Here is a 17,066-nt window from a genome sequence, read left to right as displayed (position 1 = left end):
GTTTTAACAGTCTGCTTTTATAGCACAACCATAATGAGCTCATGAAGCTTCCCCACAAACCAATTCAGTTTCTAATGAAAATAGTTTGGAGATGCTGTATTATTGAGCTAATAATACAGCATAATTACAGCTGTGCTTGTGAAAAAGGCGCTTCTTGTTACATAAAGGGTTGCAAAAGTATGCATATCCCTTTAATGTTTTTATATTTTATCAAGTATTTTACTTTGACTTTATATGGTAGATCAATACAAAGCAGTGCATACAGAAAGAATGTGGTTTTTAGAACTTTTCTCAGAAAAATTTATTTCACCAATCAATATTGTTATTAATGCAGATTCATTAGAGTGTCCCTCCAAGTTTTGCACATGAAGAGAATGATTGTTTTCCCATTCTCAAACACCTCATGCTCTATCAGATTAGATGAAGCTCAATTGCATACATCAATTTTCAAGTCTTCCCACAGATTTTAATTGAATCTTGGGTCTGGTCTTTGAAAGGGTCATTGTAGCACATGGATATTATACAAACTATTTCACTTTAGGTATAGACTTGTTGTACTGCTGGAGGGCACACTGCTGCCATAGACTCAGATCTTCTGCAGCCTCCATCACGGGATGCTGGAGATATTATCCTACGCCTTTTGGATGCATTTCTGCTCCAAAACACCTGAATCCAATGGTTAAAACTCCCTCATCAGTATGCCACTCAGGTCTGCAGAGCGCCTGGCAACGAGCAATTCATTTGATTCATGTGGTTTGTAGAAGGAATTCATCCAAAAGTTGCAGAACTGGACATCCCTTCTCTAACAGATTTCTGTCCAGGACTGCCCTGAATTCAGATCTATTCAACATAACATCAACTTTAATTTTCCAGTCATTCTATAGAAAAGCACCCTATTTTCAGATCATAAACTATGCTCTGTGAGATGTTTCAAGGCTGTTGATTGTACTGGATTTTATTTTAGGGTATCAGAATAAAAAGAAAATAATTTACTTGCATGTAACATTTAACAAAATCTACTTTGGAATTCATGTATAATTTTCTGTCCACAATTATGCACAATTTTTTTATTTATCACATGCAATCCTAATAAGTACATCAAAATTTGCTTTTGAAATTTGACACAACTCGAAAAGGTCAAAGGGTACAAATACTTTTTAAAGGTACTGCGTGTGAATTATTCCTTGTTTTGATTTTAGCTCTTTATAGGACTCACAGCAGTAAATAAAAAAGGTCATCTCTCAGAAAGAAACCACCCTTTTCAATGCAAATTTTGTTTACATTTTCATTTCTCATTCTAAGGAAAATAATGCAGAGTCTCTCAGATGGATATTTTCCTGTATTTGCCAAATGCCAATTTTATTCCATGACTCACTCCCCCTGTTTGGCAGTCTTATAGCTCAAAAGTGCAGATAGATGTATACAATAACACTGACTGAATGGGGTGGATAACGAACAGGGAGATAAAGCGCTCTTAGTGAAACCATACTCTGCAAATTAATGTTTGCTGTTCAGCAGTGCTGTGAAGGCAGAGCTTTTAGACTGACATGTAATAGCTTTGGTGGGTCTCCTTTAATACTCGCACGAGACTACTAGATGGCGCTGTTGCACCATACCAACAAAATGATGAAGGCGCTGCAGGCTTCCCAAATAGTAATGCCGAGCTCTAAGCTGAAATAAATAAGAATGTGATTAAAATCAGTCAAGTGCTTTTTGCACAGAGGTCTGTGAGACTGAAATGAACTTGCCTTGTCTTTGAATTTTAATTCTGTCCTCTCCTAAAGCTCGTCATTGTTCAAGGATGTGGGTGCTGGGCAATGCTGCAATGTGTTTCAGGAAGATATTGTGCATTTGGAGCAATTTAATCACCTATTAGGAAACGAAAATGCTCAGAAAAACACAAATGAAGGTTGGAACTGCTGGAAATTTCTAGAAGAGGAAAGGGAAACATTTAGCAAGCAACTGATCTGGGATATCTACATTAAGCACATAAAGTAAATGAGGGCAAAAACTTTGTCTTATTAATTACAATTGCTTTGCCAAAAAGGGTTTTATGCTGTTTTGCAGGTCTGATGTGTGCTCTGAATGTAAAAGCTGGAGGGCTACTGTGTATGGCAGGTTTTAATCAAAAGTGTGTGTTGATGTCTGTATGCTTTAGGGAAACTATGTCATTGAATTTATTCCACATCAAGACAGATTAGAATCTCCTTTGAGACTGCAGCATGAGTGCTACTAATATAACATTTCATACAGGTACATTCTCCTTGAAGAAAATTATGAGGAAAAGGGATTTAATGAAAACATAGTTTCAAATATTGATACAAATTAGTGAAGAGACAAATTGACTCAGGCTCCCTATCAAAACCTTTTAGCACACAAACAATTTGGATAACAAAATTTGTTCTTCATAAACACCATTGTATAAAATATTATTTGTCTGCAGGTCCATTGATTGTATGACCAGTTCTTTTGTCAAAGTGTGAATGTTAAACATATCTTGCCTTAGTTTGTGCTACCCACTCAACAGGTAAAATACAAATATTAGCTTAAATGAACAAACCTGTTCTTGAGAGTTAACTGAGATTATTAACACAACTCACAGACATTTAGTCTACATCATTATATAGCATACTTTTATTAGCTTACGTTTCTTATTTCATCTTATGAAGGTGTTCAGTGATGCCTACAAGTTATTGCGTTTAATTGAAAATGCCTTTCCTTTTAATATCTTTCAACCCAAACTGGGTGGCCATTTTGACCAAGATTTTGGTTAAGATTTTAATTTTAAAAGCAGCAATTTCAAGATTTTCAAAACTAATACATACCATTTAACAATGTATAACACATTGCCTATCTGTATTGACCTAATGACCAACGCTTTTGTTAAGGTGTGAATGCTGAACATAGCTAGCAGTAGCATGTGCTAGCTTGCTAGGTAAAATGCTACTGTTAATTTGAGTGAACAAACTCATTTACAAGTGTGAACTAAAATCTTTACAACAACTCATTGACATTTACATTACTATAGAGCAAATCTGGTCAAAATGTTAGTTTGTGAAGAACTGATGTCCAACACTGGGTGGCAATTTTCCCACTAATGTTTGGTTAAAATTACCCAACTTCTGTCCTAGCAACTTGAACCCAGTATTTGGATTGGATAAATACAGTAATCCCAAAGTTTTTTTTTTTTTTATCAACCTATTTATTAGTTTTATTTTACTTTCTTTTGTTTACTTTTATTTTATGAATGTAGCTCTTATTCTACAACCTTGTGATTCCATTCAATGCTGCCTAACAGCCAGAAATGTTTTTTTTCCCTGCAATGCTGGAATTTTGTTAACATTTCTACCTTCTCTATCCCAAGGACGATATTGTTATGTCATTGCACTGCCAATTCAGGGAGCTCAGATTGGATTATGGGCCATAATGAGCTCAGCCTCCTTCTATAGTTATGAGCGTAATGAAATCTGTTATCCGAGTTAAGGAGCAAAGAGGAGAAAGGACAGACTTCCATTGGCAACTGCTGCTGTACTGTCTTCCTTCAGATGAAATAACATTGTTATGGTAGCTTTTCTGTTGGTTATACAAATTGAATCATGAAAAAAGAAACATGCCAGTGTTTGCCAACTGCACTGTGGGATGTTGGTGGGTTAATTAGCTTTCTCGTCTCCCAGTGCAGCAGCTCTTGTCACATTGTGTTTTCTTTATGTTTTCTTGAACATTTCTGCTAAACTTTTTCTCTTCAGAACAATGTTTCATTACATTTCTCCATGCTGTTTTGAATTTTAGCTAACAGTAATACATTTGCTTGTACTTTTGATAAAACCTCTTCTAGAGAGAAATTTTAGAAGAGAAGAGGAAGAATAATATACATATGTAATGAGGTAAATGAGTTTGAGACAACAAATCCTCAGTAGGGTTATGTAGAGCTGTCAGAAATTAGGGGAAAAGGATAGCAATCAAAACGTGAGCTTTATCTCTTCCTGAAGCAATTTGGTCCACAATACAGACAACATAATAGTATCAGTTATGCAATATTACTTTTGCTAATAAAATGCACAGAAAAGAGCATATTGCACATCCCATAACATCCCCTCCTGTCTTTGAGATTCTGTAGACATGCATCTATGTTATCAGTAAACCTTCCTGATGTTATTGTCATTGTGTCCATTCTTTCATCTGATGTCATCAGTTGTGCTGTCTCCAGGACCAGCATCCCAATGTATCCCAAGCTACAGATTATTTGTCACTGTTCACAAATTCTAGCTTACGAGTTTGTCTTTCGATTTCTGTTTTGATTTTCTTAACCTTGCTGATTTATACTACATTCATCTAATTTATAGTGTAACAGTAAGATTTATTGTTCTTCTTGCCATATACAGTATGTTTACTGTACTTCTAAGGTGAACATTTCTTCTGAAAACTAGACAGGCCCACTCTTACCATTCATACATCTATTGTCTGTACCCACCTATCTTTGCATGGTCACAGGGGACTGATATTTATCTCCTGTGGTCATTGGGTCAGAGGTCGGGTGCACCCTGGACAGATCTCTAGTCAACTTCTACTATCTACTTTTTGCAATCCACTTCATCCGATCTCCATGTTCTTCTTCACTTCTCGTTCCCTACTCCAGATATCTAAACTCACACATTTTTAGCTACTCTTCTCCTTTCAGCTTCATTCACTCAAACTCATTTCATCTTCCTTCTACTGATTTGCAAACTTTCCAGAGCCTTGCACTGCCTATGCAGGCTCTCTTTAAACTGCTTTCGTCTCAAACTACAGATCACTTTGTAGTTCATAAAGTTTATGGGAATTGTTAGCTAACTTTTTCCGTCAATCTGTCCGTCAATACAGTGGACCCCTGCCTATTTGCCGTTGAGTATTTGCGGATTTATTTATTTGCGGATGTTTTTGAATCCAAATTATTTGCAAACAATCCAGCTACATGTGGATTTTTTTATTCAGCATAACCAAAATATTCAAAAGAAAATGCAGCATGGGTAGATAAGTCAGACAGGTAGCATGGATCTTCATGCTACCTGACATACCACTGACTGGCATTTACAAAGCATCCAAACCAGGAGTGCTATTACTTTTCCTTGGAGCTGATTGGCTGTCTACCCAAGAGTGGTTAAAAGGAAGAATATAGACATTAGCTTCTGCGGTAAACTTCCACTGTATTAATGCATTTTGAGGGATATTTGTCATGTATTTGACTTTCTCAGACAGTATGACATTTCCTATCATGCCACCCTGTCAAATGTGTTGTCTAGATCTATAGAGATCTTTTGGAAAACCTGACTTGTCCATCAGTAATTTCTTATCATGAAACCATATTGTTGCCTCCTGGTCTTCATCTCTCTTGTTAATCTAGCTTCAGCAAAACTTTCCGGTGTCTTCATAGTATTTTTTTAAATAATTATTTTCCTTATGGAGTTAACATAACTCTGTACATTAACCCTATTCATGATAATTGGCACCAGCACACTTCTTTATACCTCGAGGGTCCTCTCATTCTCAAACAATAATAAGAGGAATTTAACACAGTAACATTTTAGTTTATTTGCATCTGTTACCATATCCTTCAGTTTGTTACAAGACCAACCAAACCCAATACACAATAGTCTAATGGAAGATCTCTGGCTTGTTAAACCACTTACAGTATGTCTGAATGCATTTGTTGTTTTTTTGTTTTTTTTTTGCTGTCCATTAGCAACTAAATTATGTTTTTTACATTCAAATCTGTTATCATCCATGAAGTCTAAGCTTTCAGGGGACTGCCACATAAGCTGTTTAAAATGCTGCAATATGGAATCATTATCATAATTTCTGCTTGCAAGGACATTAAACCAGCAACAAAGACCGTTGTTGTTTGTGTAGGTTACATAATGGCTCATGATGAAAATTAGCCTGTACATTGTTTTCTTTTTGGGTTTCCTCATGAGTTATTCATTTGGGAAGTCTATGTCTATGACTCAATGGAATATCATGATTTTTGGGGGAGAAAGTTTGTACTTGTCCTTTTGCTTAAATAAGAACATCTCTAAACAAAATTTCTGCTATAATATAATTATTGACAAGTGGGATTTAAATATGGCTCCTGCAAGCAGTCATAGATCAATAAATAACTCAATCTGAAGGAACACCTAGCTATACAGTAGCCATATTTTCAGACAGACCATACCATATTGGTTGAGTTGATTTAAAATGTATTTTTAAGAGATTATAAGAAAAAATAATAACTTTACATGAGTGTGTTGATGAGTAAAGCAAATGACTTAGTAGGGGTTCTTCTAACCATGGTTTCTGTTTTCATGGAAGAGTTTGAAGACCTTTTCAGCCCATTTTTCACATATAAATACAAACAGCAGATATTTTTAAATATCGAACATTCAAAACAAAATACAGAAAGGAAAAAAGGATGGATGAATGGATGGATGGATGGATGGAAGACAAATATATAGACATCTAAATTAAATTTGGGACTTAAAATCCAAAGACATTAAGTCTTTAAGTCTCCAAAGACACAAATTAAAAGTGTTGTTTTTTTCAAATTTTTGCATAACAATTGTGGAGTTTAGCTGAATTCTCATATTTGCTACAAAAGATCATCGGCGAAAACTGCAGCCCGCCAAGGGATTTCACGCGAGCTGCCCTTGTGGGAAGTTGATGAAATGGTTACATGATATAGTGAAACATCCCCTCTACTCCCCACCCCACACACACACACACATGCTAAAAGAAGCATTTCCATATTCCATTCCTTTCAGACAAAACACATTTGAATGAGGGAGGGACATGTGCAGCATAAGATGTAGAGCAGGGAAATGGAACAATCTAAGCTTGGTGACCATGCAACCTTTCAAAAATAATAAGGTGACTGGAGTTGTAGGCAGGCGTGGAGGGAGATTGGCAAGATTTTATCACACAAGACCAAAGGCATATTAATCATAGTCTGGGCACAACAGTAAGAAAAGAACTCAGAAAAGGTTAATGTGTGGAAATGGGTTTAATAATGTGCAGCATTGGAATACTAAAATGGTGCAGCAAAGCTATCATGCACTTTGTCACGTGTCATTGTACATAAAGCAATGGCAAGAAAATATGATGAAAAAAATGTATGCCATCTGCCAAACAGCATGATTTCAACAATAAACCTAAACTGTTTGTATGTGGGAAGCTCAGCTGGTTAGGAATGTCAGTTTAAATCTGACTCAGCCTTTCCTGCATGACATTCTGCTCTCTTTTAGATAGCCTGCATCACTGTACACACAAATAATCTCCAACATTATCCTAATCAGCATCAACATCCCCCTCTTTAGGCACATAAACCCTAACAAAACCTTTTCAGTTATAGATAAAACCAAGTATTAATCATTCTCAGTTCTGTTTCTGAATCTTTGCGACTATTATATTGATAAGAGGGACTAAGACAGCAAAAGTCCTAATTTGAGGGATACTGTTCAGTGACAGGCCAGCGGGGTACAAGCTTCACATCTCTGTTTCAAATACAAAATCAAAGAGACTGTGTACTCATCAGCAGGCTGCAGAGCCAGTGATCTTCCTATTTGTCTTGGGGCATGAATGCCTTGGCAGCTGGCCTCTGTGTCTGTGGTGCCTTTGCCTCTTGTTAATAAATACACACATGAATTCAAAGGCTACATTAATACAAAGCAACACGAGGAAGATATTATTCAAGAATGGCCATCTTTGTTTCACAGACATAAAAACATACTTAAAACAACATAGAATGGCATTGTTCCAATTGCCCTTTTCTCTGTTTGTGATACAAAAAGCATTTTTAGGAAAACCATACCAAGCTTCCTTTTTCCTTTACTTTGTCTGTAGATGGCATCTCAGATAGCTTACCATCAAAATCTTTAAAGAAGATGGCCAGATGTTTCAGTTTCTGTGATTTTTTTTTTAATATGAAATGTTGTAACTCATTGTCCAAGGTTCTTCAAAGAGTGCTTGTTGATGCTGATGGCTGTGGGCAGGAAGGATTTCCGCTAGCGGTCTGTATTACAGTGAATCTAAAGAAACCTTGGGCTGAAGACACACTGTTCTTGTAAAGCAGCCTCATGAAGAGAATACTCAGAGTATTCCACAATTTTCTTGATTTTATGAAGAATCCTTCTTTGCACCATCAACTCCAGTGTTTCCACAGTCATCTCCAGAACAGAGACAGCCTTCTTTATCAGGTTGTTGAGCCTCTTTAAGCCCTGACTCTGATGCTTTGTAAGAGCAAGGTGCCCTGATATGTCCTGAGATCTGCTTGGCCTACTCAGGTTGACGAACAGGAATCTCTATAGGACTCTCACGATGTGGGATATTGAGGCAACAGGGCTGTAGTTGCTGATGACTTCTGGATGAGTTTTCTTTGGGACTGGAACAAGGCAGGATGTTTTTCATAACCTTCTCTTGGGTCAAGCTAAGGTTGAAGAGGTGTTACAGAATCCCACAGAGCTGCTCTACAGAGGCATTCAGGACAGCTGGACTGCAGCCTTGCTGTGGTTCAGTCTCTCTAGCTGCCTCTTCACCTGAATTCTTGATAGAAGAGTAGGAGGGAGAGGCAAAGAGAGCAGTAGCATCTCCTTATTTGGTTGAAGACAAACGTGTAGAAGCAGAAGAGTCCATGACTGAAACGGAAGATAAAACATCTGAGGTGTGACGGGGAAGCTGTGGGTGAAAGGAAGGTGGGATTTCTGTTTGGCTGGGATTGGAACAGGAGAAAATTATGTAGAGTTTGCTGCTGAACTAAATGAACAAGCTGAACTGTTCTTTTTTTCAAAATCAGTGCTATTGTTTTATGGTCTTAGAAAAATGTTTGTCTCATTGGTTTAATAAAAATAACTGGCCTAATTTTTCATGCTGAGGTGTCCTGCAACATTAAAATGTAGACTATATAATTTTTCGTTGATTTTACTCTGTCCATTAATTTTGTATTTGATCTGTTTTTGGGTCTATGCGCTCTCATAAAATAGCAAAGATTATGACCACTGTTTAAACCTAATTAGTCTTGAGCCACCCCCAGTTGGTAGATAATATGTATTAGTTACTTAACCACATTTAATTTCAGCTTATTATAAGTAAATAACAGAAAGCATAAACTAAAAACTGAATTTTTCTTTCTGTGAAAGTGAATTTCATATCTAGCCACTGTGCTCAGTATTGGCTCAGTTATCGCTCCCTGACTTTGTTTTTGTTTGCTTAACCTCGAGCTTTTTATGCTTTTGCATCTGTTCAGTGTCCAGGATGCCTCACCTTTTGATATTAAACAGCTTTCGCTTCTCCTTTAGCTGCTGCCTCAAAGCCTCTTATTCTTCATTTGCTGTGGCAACCTTTTTTTTTTTCTTGTGACTGACCTTGACGCTCCTGTGTTTTAAATATTTATTTTTTCACTGTGCAAAATCTAATTGGGAATTGTTTAAATAAACCATGCTGACATTGTTGCTAATCAATTTATTGTGTGAAGTCACTAGTTAAGACAATATTTTTCTTATAACAGATAAAGATACTAACTTTTGCGCTTGATGTGACAACTGAGCTGCTGCCTGACGCACAGGTGTTGTGTGCGTGTGTGTGTTGGGGTTGGGGTGTTGACTTTGCATGAAGATAGAATTTCTCCTTGTATGTAGTCCAACTACACCTTTTGCTGCTCTGTTCTCCGTTGTATTTGTTTACTTTAACCAGTTCACCTTAATCACAGTAGATAGTAATATTGAATAATGCCCAGTAGACTGACATTGATTTATGTTTATTTGCAGGAATTATAGAAAATATTTTTTCTTTCATTTGTTTCTTAACAAATTAATCTTTCATATTTATGAGCTGTCTGATTCTAAAGTAATTTTAAAAATAAATGAAGACAACAACCCTACCTCTGAAATGAATAGCAATGAATATTTTAAATGAAAAAAGTAGTCATTTTCATGCTCAGTTTTGTTATTTTCAGCAGATCTCCTTAATTGAAAACATATGCTACTTTATGCTGCATACATAAAACATTTGTGAAAACCTGAGAAATCTTAAACATTTGAAACATAAACCACAAATTGTCTTTTTGTTGTTTTTCAAATGATTTAGAAAAATCCTAGTGGCACATCTTTTTAAAATGGAATCATCAGCATGTTAAACAGATGTTTGGCCGTTTATTGGCAACACAGAAAAGCATGGAGAGAGCACTCTTGCTTTCTTCAAAGATCCTCCATGTGAACTGTGTGTGACTGTAAATTAAAACTATTACCATCTGTCAGGGTGAGAGTTTGCTTTGACTAAATCTACAATCCAGTGAGACCATTTGAAGTGACCGTCGCGTCTGAGCTGTGTGTGTTCTTCACAACAGATTTGTGAAAACAAACAGATGAAAAGGACAAGTTTATCCATGGCCACATAAAACACTCTCCACTCAGCACACTTCTTATCCCAAGATTATGATGCAAGTATTTTATAAAATCTCTCCTTCAAGGAAAGAGGGCAGCACAGTTCATGACAGTTCAAACCAGGAATGGCAGGGAGCCAGTGGTCAGGCTATCAAAGCAATCCAAAATATTTTTTCAGTAAAATGCTTTTACTTTTTGTGTCATCTGTTCACAAATCATCTGCGGATGTCCTTAAATTATTTCAGTAAATAAATCAATAACCAGGCCTTCCAGATGTCCCTTTTCCATGTTTACCCACAATAATTAGCTTCAGCATCAAATCTTTTGTTCTCAGTGTCTGAGCTAAATCAACAACAGCTTGTATATCTGTGTTATGACTTTTTAGGGGACAAACAAGGTGATGAGAAAAAAACAATAGCAGATTTATGTAGTTTGAGTAGCGTAAATGATGGTGCTTTTGCAAAAAGAATGTTTTGACAGCTACTCTAGTGTAGGAAAATTAAACCCACATGTGTAACCTTAGACTGATTACATGTACAAATATTAGATTTTCATCTGCTTCCATTCACTGCCACTTTAAAGCAACCCCTTAATTTTTCGCAAAGTTGTTTTGAGAAATGGGAATGCTGATCTTTTGTTTAAAGCTTTAGCATTATATTTTTGCCAAAGTGTTTAACAAACTTGGCTTCCGCTAAGTAAAAATTTTCACATAAATTCTAAAGCACTAATTTACTCATCTGTTTTGTAAACTTTCAGTTGAATAAAGTTCAACATCTGTTAAGAAGTCTTTAAGTAGTCAGACATTTATATCCATGCTCTTATGATGAAGTGGGTGAAGACTGTTCCATTTCCATTTCTGCTCCTCAGGTTCTACAATAGTGAATCTGTGCAATGAATAACCTTTATTCTTTATGCATCTCTGTAGAAGGTTCTACAGTTAAAAGGTTAAAATCTACTTGTGTCCTGGTTTCTGACTGAAGTCCTACCATGCTTAATTAGGATAGCTCAACAGCAATGTTTGCTTCTGCTAAGTATCATAGTGCATTAGCAAAACTATGTTTATGATTAGTGTTTTAAGGTTAGCACAATTGTCTTTTTAGTTAGGGGTTCCCATAACTTGTTATGAATTACAAGAAGGTTCCCTGTTAGAAAGCTTTTATATCCCTGTTTAGGGAATGGAGTTGTTAAATCTCCAGGCTACAGCTGTCATGGAACATTTCTCCTGACTTCATCCTCCTCACTGGAAAAATTGGTTTAACCTTTTTAAATACTTCTTGAATTTAGCCACCAACACATAAAGCTATCAAGAGCTTGAGGACAATTGAAAATTTCAAGTTGTAAAGGGATGTTACAGGTTATTTAAACTAAGTGGACATGGTTGTGGTTCAGTTCACATTTGGAGTTTCATCAACTGAACTTTACACTCATTTATATATTTTGAGGAATAACCATCTGGTTTGTGTTTAAAAATTCACCAGTCCAAAGCATCTGAAGGTTGTAAATGAAATAACTCATTGTGATTCTATACATTCACTCATTATCTTAACAGACCATGTTTTCAAAAACATTGTCCTCAAGAGATATGGCACATTTGTAAGCAAATTTCAGAAAAAAAGATAAGTTTCTGACATTTCCTGAGCTCACCACTGATTCAAATCTAAGCCTCAGGACATCAGCAAAGCAATTTCCCTTTTCTGTGGTGTGAACTGTTGTTGTAATAAGCATGTTGCTGCCTTCCATCATAGTACTGGGGAACATCAATCAGGACTGTGGTTACTAATGGAGCTTCAGTGGTCATCACAGATGGACAGCCCACTGATAGATGAAGGAACAGAGCAAAAACATCATCTGTGTTCTTGCGAGAAAAGACACAAACATCAGAGGACATATAAGCGATGATAATATGCTACAGTGTGGAGATACTGGAAATCGGGAAACAACATTTATATTTACAAATGTAAGCAACGTAAATGTAATAAAATATGAGAGCAAACAACCTCTTGCAGTTTTATTACAAAAAACCCCCATTACTACCAATGTTTTGGAGCAAGACTTAAATTTAATTAGACCCCATTAAACACAGAAATTGGTCATTCTGCCTCCCAGGAGACACACTAGGCCAATAGCTGTTAACCTTCTGTCTCCATCAGTGCTGTTGTCCCCAGAACTATTAATATACTGGTGGGGATCATGTTGGAATGACTCCAGGGAATGTTTTCATTGGTTCTCAATAAGGGGCTGATTATCTCCAACTGTTTATTCATGCGAGTCAGATTATTCCTCGGGAGTATTTTGAATTTGTATCTCAGACAAACAGTCCAAGTTTGGTGTGCATTGAGTTCAGTGTCTCATAAATTGCAATTTGCTTGCTGAGCCACCATGCAGCATGGGGGAGTGAGATGTCACATAAATAAAAGTTTGCTTTTCGAACCATTCTGTTTTCTCAAGAATATGAACTACTGGTGCATTAGGTGCACAACCTTGGATTTGGTTTTGACACTGTAAAAACATAATATTTCATACTGTCTCTAAACAAATACTTGGATAGTGCATGAGCGTTATACCAAGGATAATCTGCTTTTCCCCCTGTCTGTAGATTCAGATGGTGCCCCCCTGTTGTTGGGGAAATGACTGGTGCACTTGACCATCTGTCAGGAAGCAAAGAGCTCTTTCTGATCCAAAATGTTACTGAGGCCAAAAGGGTCAGCAGCAGGGACAAGGACAAATCAAAAAGATGCTCTATTATTCAAACAATGTTTACTGTACTATATGAACTCATTTTATGTGTGGTGTTTCTGTCCATATCAGCAAAATTGCAATATGGAAGTAAGCTGAACCATGTGGTCTTTGTTGTTATTTTCACCTCTTTAGTTTTATATTAGAGAAAAGATAAGAAGAGGTTAACATTATTCCACTTTTTCAAAAGTGGAAGTAAAATGATGCATATTTCTTTTATAAATACAATTTTAAAAGGAGTATGACTCATCTGTATTTAGCCCTCCTCATTCTGATACCCGTAATAAAACTCCAGTGCAAAAGTTTCCTTCAGAAGTCACCAAATTAGTAACTAGAATCCACATTTGTATGATTTAATCTCAATATAAATGCAAACAGTTGTTTATACTGGAATTAAATGACATACAGTAGGACACACTTCTGATTTTTATTCAGAAAAAATGTAAAAGAAAAAAAAACATATAATAGTTATGTTCCATTTTGCAATTCTGCACTATTTTGCGTTCCTCCATTGCATTAAATACATATTTTAAAAATGTCCGAGGCACTGTAATCAACATTGTAATTACTTACCAGACTTTAATGTAATAGTTGTCAAATAATTTGTTGACCTCCAATGTGAAATGAGTATCATGCTGGAGAGACAACATGATACTCTGTGTAAGTTCTGTGTAAGTTCTTGCCAGATTGAGCAAGAAGTTACACAGTCTGGCTGCAAAACCACTAACAGTTTAAATCATTTTCAAATAACATTGCTCCAATCTTACAGAAACATCACTAAGGAATAAAAAAGAACACATGGAGATATAAGATCTTGTAGACATTTTTCCCACCAATAATCGGTCTGTTGTTCATATACAATTAATTCTTACAGAGTTGCCGCAGGAACTGCTGCCTTTCTGCACCAGTCAGTGGGCGAGAAGTTATTGAACAAAGTCAAGTGAAATCAATCAATCAAACTTTATTTACAGAGCAGACAAACTTTAGATAAACAGATTAAGTACAGTATATAGTAACATTGAAAGTAGAACAATGACAAATTTAAAGCAGTTAATCATCAGGAACTGTGGAAATGCAACTTTCTCAAAGAGGCTTTGCCGGTTTACATTTAAACATTTGCATTAGAAGAAAAAACTGATTTCAGTAAAATATGAAAAAAGACAAAGAATTGATTCAACGTGACATTTGTTTTGCAGGTAACAATTTAAAGACAATGCCCAACAGGCAGCAAGCATCTGTAAAAATAATGCATTTATGACTTATTATTCTAAATTTAATTTTAACTGATCATAATAGTTATTTAAAGTAAAACATGGGAACAACACTGTGGCAATCCATTGACAAACTGTGTTCTGCTGCATTATAAAATATGATTTTAAAGCCTGTAAAACTAAATTTCAACAAATGATTTTACAAGCCATAAATATTTTATTTGAAGGGACAGGAAAGACATTTCCTATCGGAAAGAAAAATAATTGAACTAAACAAATTAAATTAAAGGCACACTGAGGTGTAAGCGCTGTCAATAGCAGTAACATATGGCCGTCTTTATGAATAAGTATTGGAAATATTACTGTAGTGAATCACTCAACCATGATTTTATCAGGAACTATAAAATCCAAGTATCATCAAAATATTAGGAGTTTAGTATTTTAGGGTAATCTTTATTTCATTTTTAATCTATAGTGTTCTGTATTGAGAAATTATGTTAATAAACCAACACAACAAAGATAATAAGTCTAACACAAATAAAAGTTAAAAAAGGACAGATTTATTTTTGAAGACTAAGCTTACTTCCTTACTTCTGCTACTTTACTGTACTTGATGATTTGTTAATTTTGTGTTCCCTGATCATAATTTCACATATAAAGTCAATGCTGTTAGTTACAGCTCCTTCATGTTCTTCAAATGCTTCCACATTTCCCTTCTTCATTCTGGTTTTGTATCTCATATATTAATACGCCCATAGGACCCCCGTATAAACAGACCTTTGATAGATCTGATGCTGTATGACTGAGATATTGGATATGCAGTGAGTGAAGGGTAATAAGACAGCCTAATCAAGTGTTCTTGCTGAAGGCCACAACTGTACTCTGTTCATGTGCCAGGGTGCTCCTCTCTGCCCATGTGAGTTTGTGTTGTCTGAAGTATTTACTCTGCAGCAACACTGTGTGAATATCTAATTAAACTGCTGTCACATTTAGCCCAAAACAACGCTGCCGTCTACACTGCTTAGTCAGAGATGATTTACAAAGCTCTGCTTCTGATAAACTGACATGTTTGCTGTGACATATATCAGAGACAAATAAACAAAAACACTTCATTTGTTGTTTATGATGGCCTATCTGAGACTGCAGTGCCTTCCAATATAATTTGTGCAATTTAGTGATGCGCATTAAATGAGGAAAAATAGTAGTTTGTGCATGTGTGTTAGGGGCTCTCAATCTGTATGCAAAGGTTCTAGAGTCATGTCTTTTATTCCGAGATATTGTCAGATGGTTTAACAGACAAGCTTTAGAAAATTATTATTATTATTATTATTATTACTATGCATTTATTGCTATGAAATAAAGGCATGAAGTTTACATGTTGATCACAGGTGAGATTAATTGTAGCAAAAAAGTGCACAAAAAAGGGCTTCACTTGTGAAAACTTCCTCATTTGGGATAAACTTTCACATGAAAGTTTTCCCACAAGTTTTTACTACAGGATACAATTTCCACATGTGAAGCATGTTTCATGGTACTCTACGATTTAGGCAAGGTAAGTTTATTTTTATAGCATATTTCTGCAACAAGACGATTTAAAGTGCTTTACATGACAAAACATCTAACAACAAACAAAGAATACAATTTTGTGGCAGGATAACGGAAAGTAACAAAATGGTGGAACTCAGACTAAAATTAATGATGTTTCAGTTAATTTTAGGCAACTCTAAACAAATGGATTTTTAGCCGTAATTTTAGTGTTATTGTTTTTAAGAGTCTCCCCATGTTAGTTTATTCCTCTGTGGGTTGTCTGACAAAGTCTTCTTACCATCTTCAGGGGTCCCCAAAGTCGGTCCTCGAGGGCCGACAACCTGCATGTTTTAGTTCTCTCCCTGGTTTAACGCACCTGGATCAAATGATGGCTCGTTAGAGGCCTAAGAAGAGCATTGACATGCTGAAAAGGTTGTACCACCAGGGAGAGAACTAAAACATGCAAGATGCCGGCCCTTGAGGACCGACTTTGGGGACCCCTGATCTAGGTCCTCAGAAACCTCCAAATGTGATAGACATAATGAACACGATGTTGAATTAAATGTACAAACTTACTCTGTTGTCCTAACTGTTCTCCTGCACACCTGAAACCTCCTTTTTGATCTTATAGTATGGATAATAAGCAGAAGATCAAGATATCAGATACCGGCGGAGATAATTTTCCTTTAAAAAGTAGCTGAGTTCACTTTAATGGGGAGTTTGTGGGCACCTATGGGTGTTAGATCATGTCACTGGGGGTAGACCTGGAGGAAAACCCATAACTCACTGGAGGAATATTACACTATAACCTGGAAACACCTCTGAATTCCCCAGGAATAGTGCTGCTCAGGAGGGATATGTTTTGCCTTCTCACCTTCATCTCCTTCCTTTCTGACCTTGAATAAAGCAGATGAAAATGTATGGATGAATGATTTTTATTATACAGAATATGCTAAGAATTACGACATATATTACTCGAAGCCATTATTAATCACCAACACCTTTTGAAGCCAAGGTAATATGGAGGAATTATGTGTATTTGTGTGGCTGTTTGTCCCAAAGTAAAGCTCAAAAATCACAAAATGACACAAAACTACAAATTGTAACAGAAAATAACTAGGTAATTTTTTTTGGTGTTGCCTTTACAATGCATGTCATGATTTTCTTTTGATCCATTCTTAGCCTTTTTTAGTTATAATGGGTT

General features: G+C 36.1%; 1 long non-coding RNA gene across 1 annotated transcript; it reads right to left on the bottom strand.

Annotated features, from left to right (window-relative positions):
* Positions 1 to 9,783: 9,783 nt before the first annotated feature.
* Positions 9,784 to 11,226, bottom strand: LOC116721381 (uncharacterized). The gene is made up of 3 exons (XR_004339586.1): positions 11,098 to 11,226; positions 10,192 to 10,196; positions 9,784 to 9,794 (listed from the first exon to the last, which is right to left on the bottom strand). It is a non-coding gene; the product is annotated as an uncharacterized LOC116721381 (long non-coding RNA).
* Positions 11,227 to 17,066: the final 5,840 nt, after the last annotated feature.

This window comes from Xiphophorus hellerii, chromosome 6 (genome assembly GCF_003331165.1).
Source record: "Xiphophorus hellerii strain 12219 chromosome 6, Xiphophorus_hellerii-4.1, whole genome shotgun sequence".
In the NCBI taxonomy this organism is placed as follows: Eukaryota; Metazoa; Chordata; class Actinopteri; order Cyprinodontiformes; family Poeciliidae; genus Xiphophorus; species Xiphophorus hellerii.
Note: the sequence above shows the minus strand (reverse complement) of the source record. Positions and strands in the feature narration are given on the sequence as shown.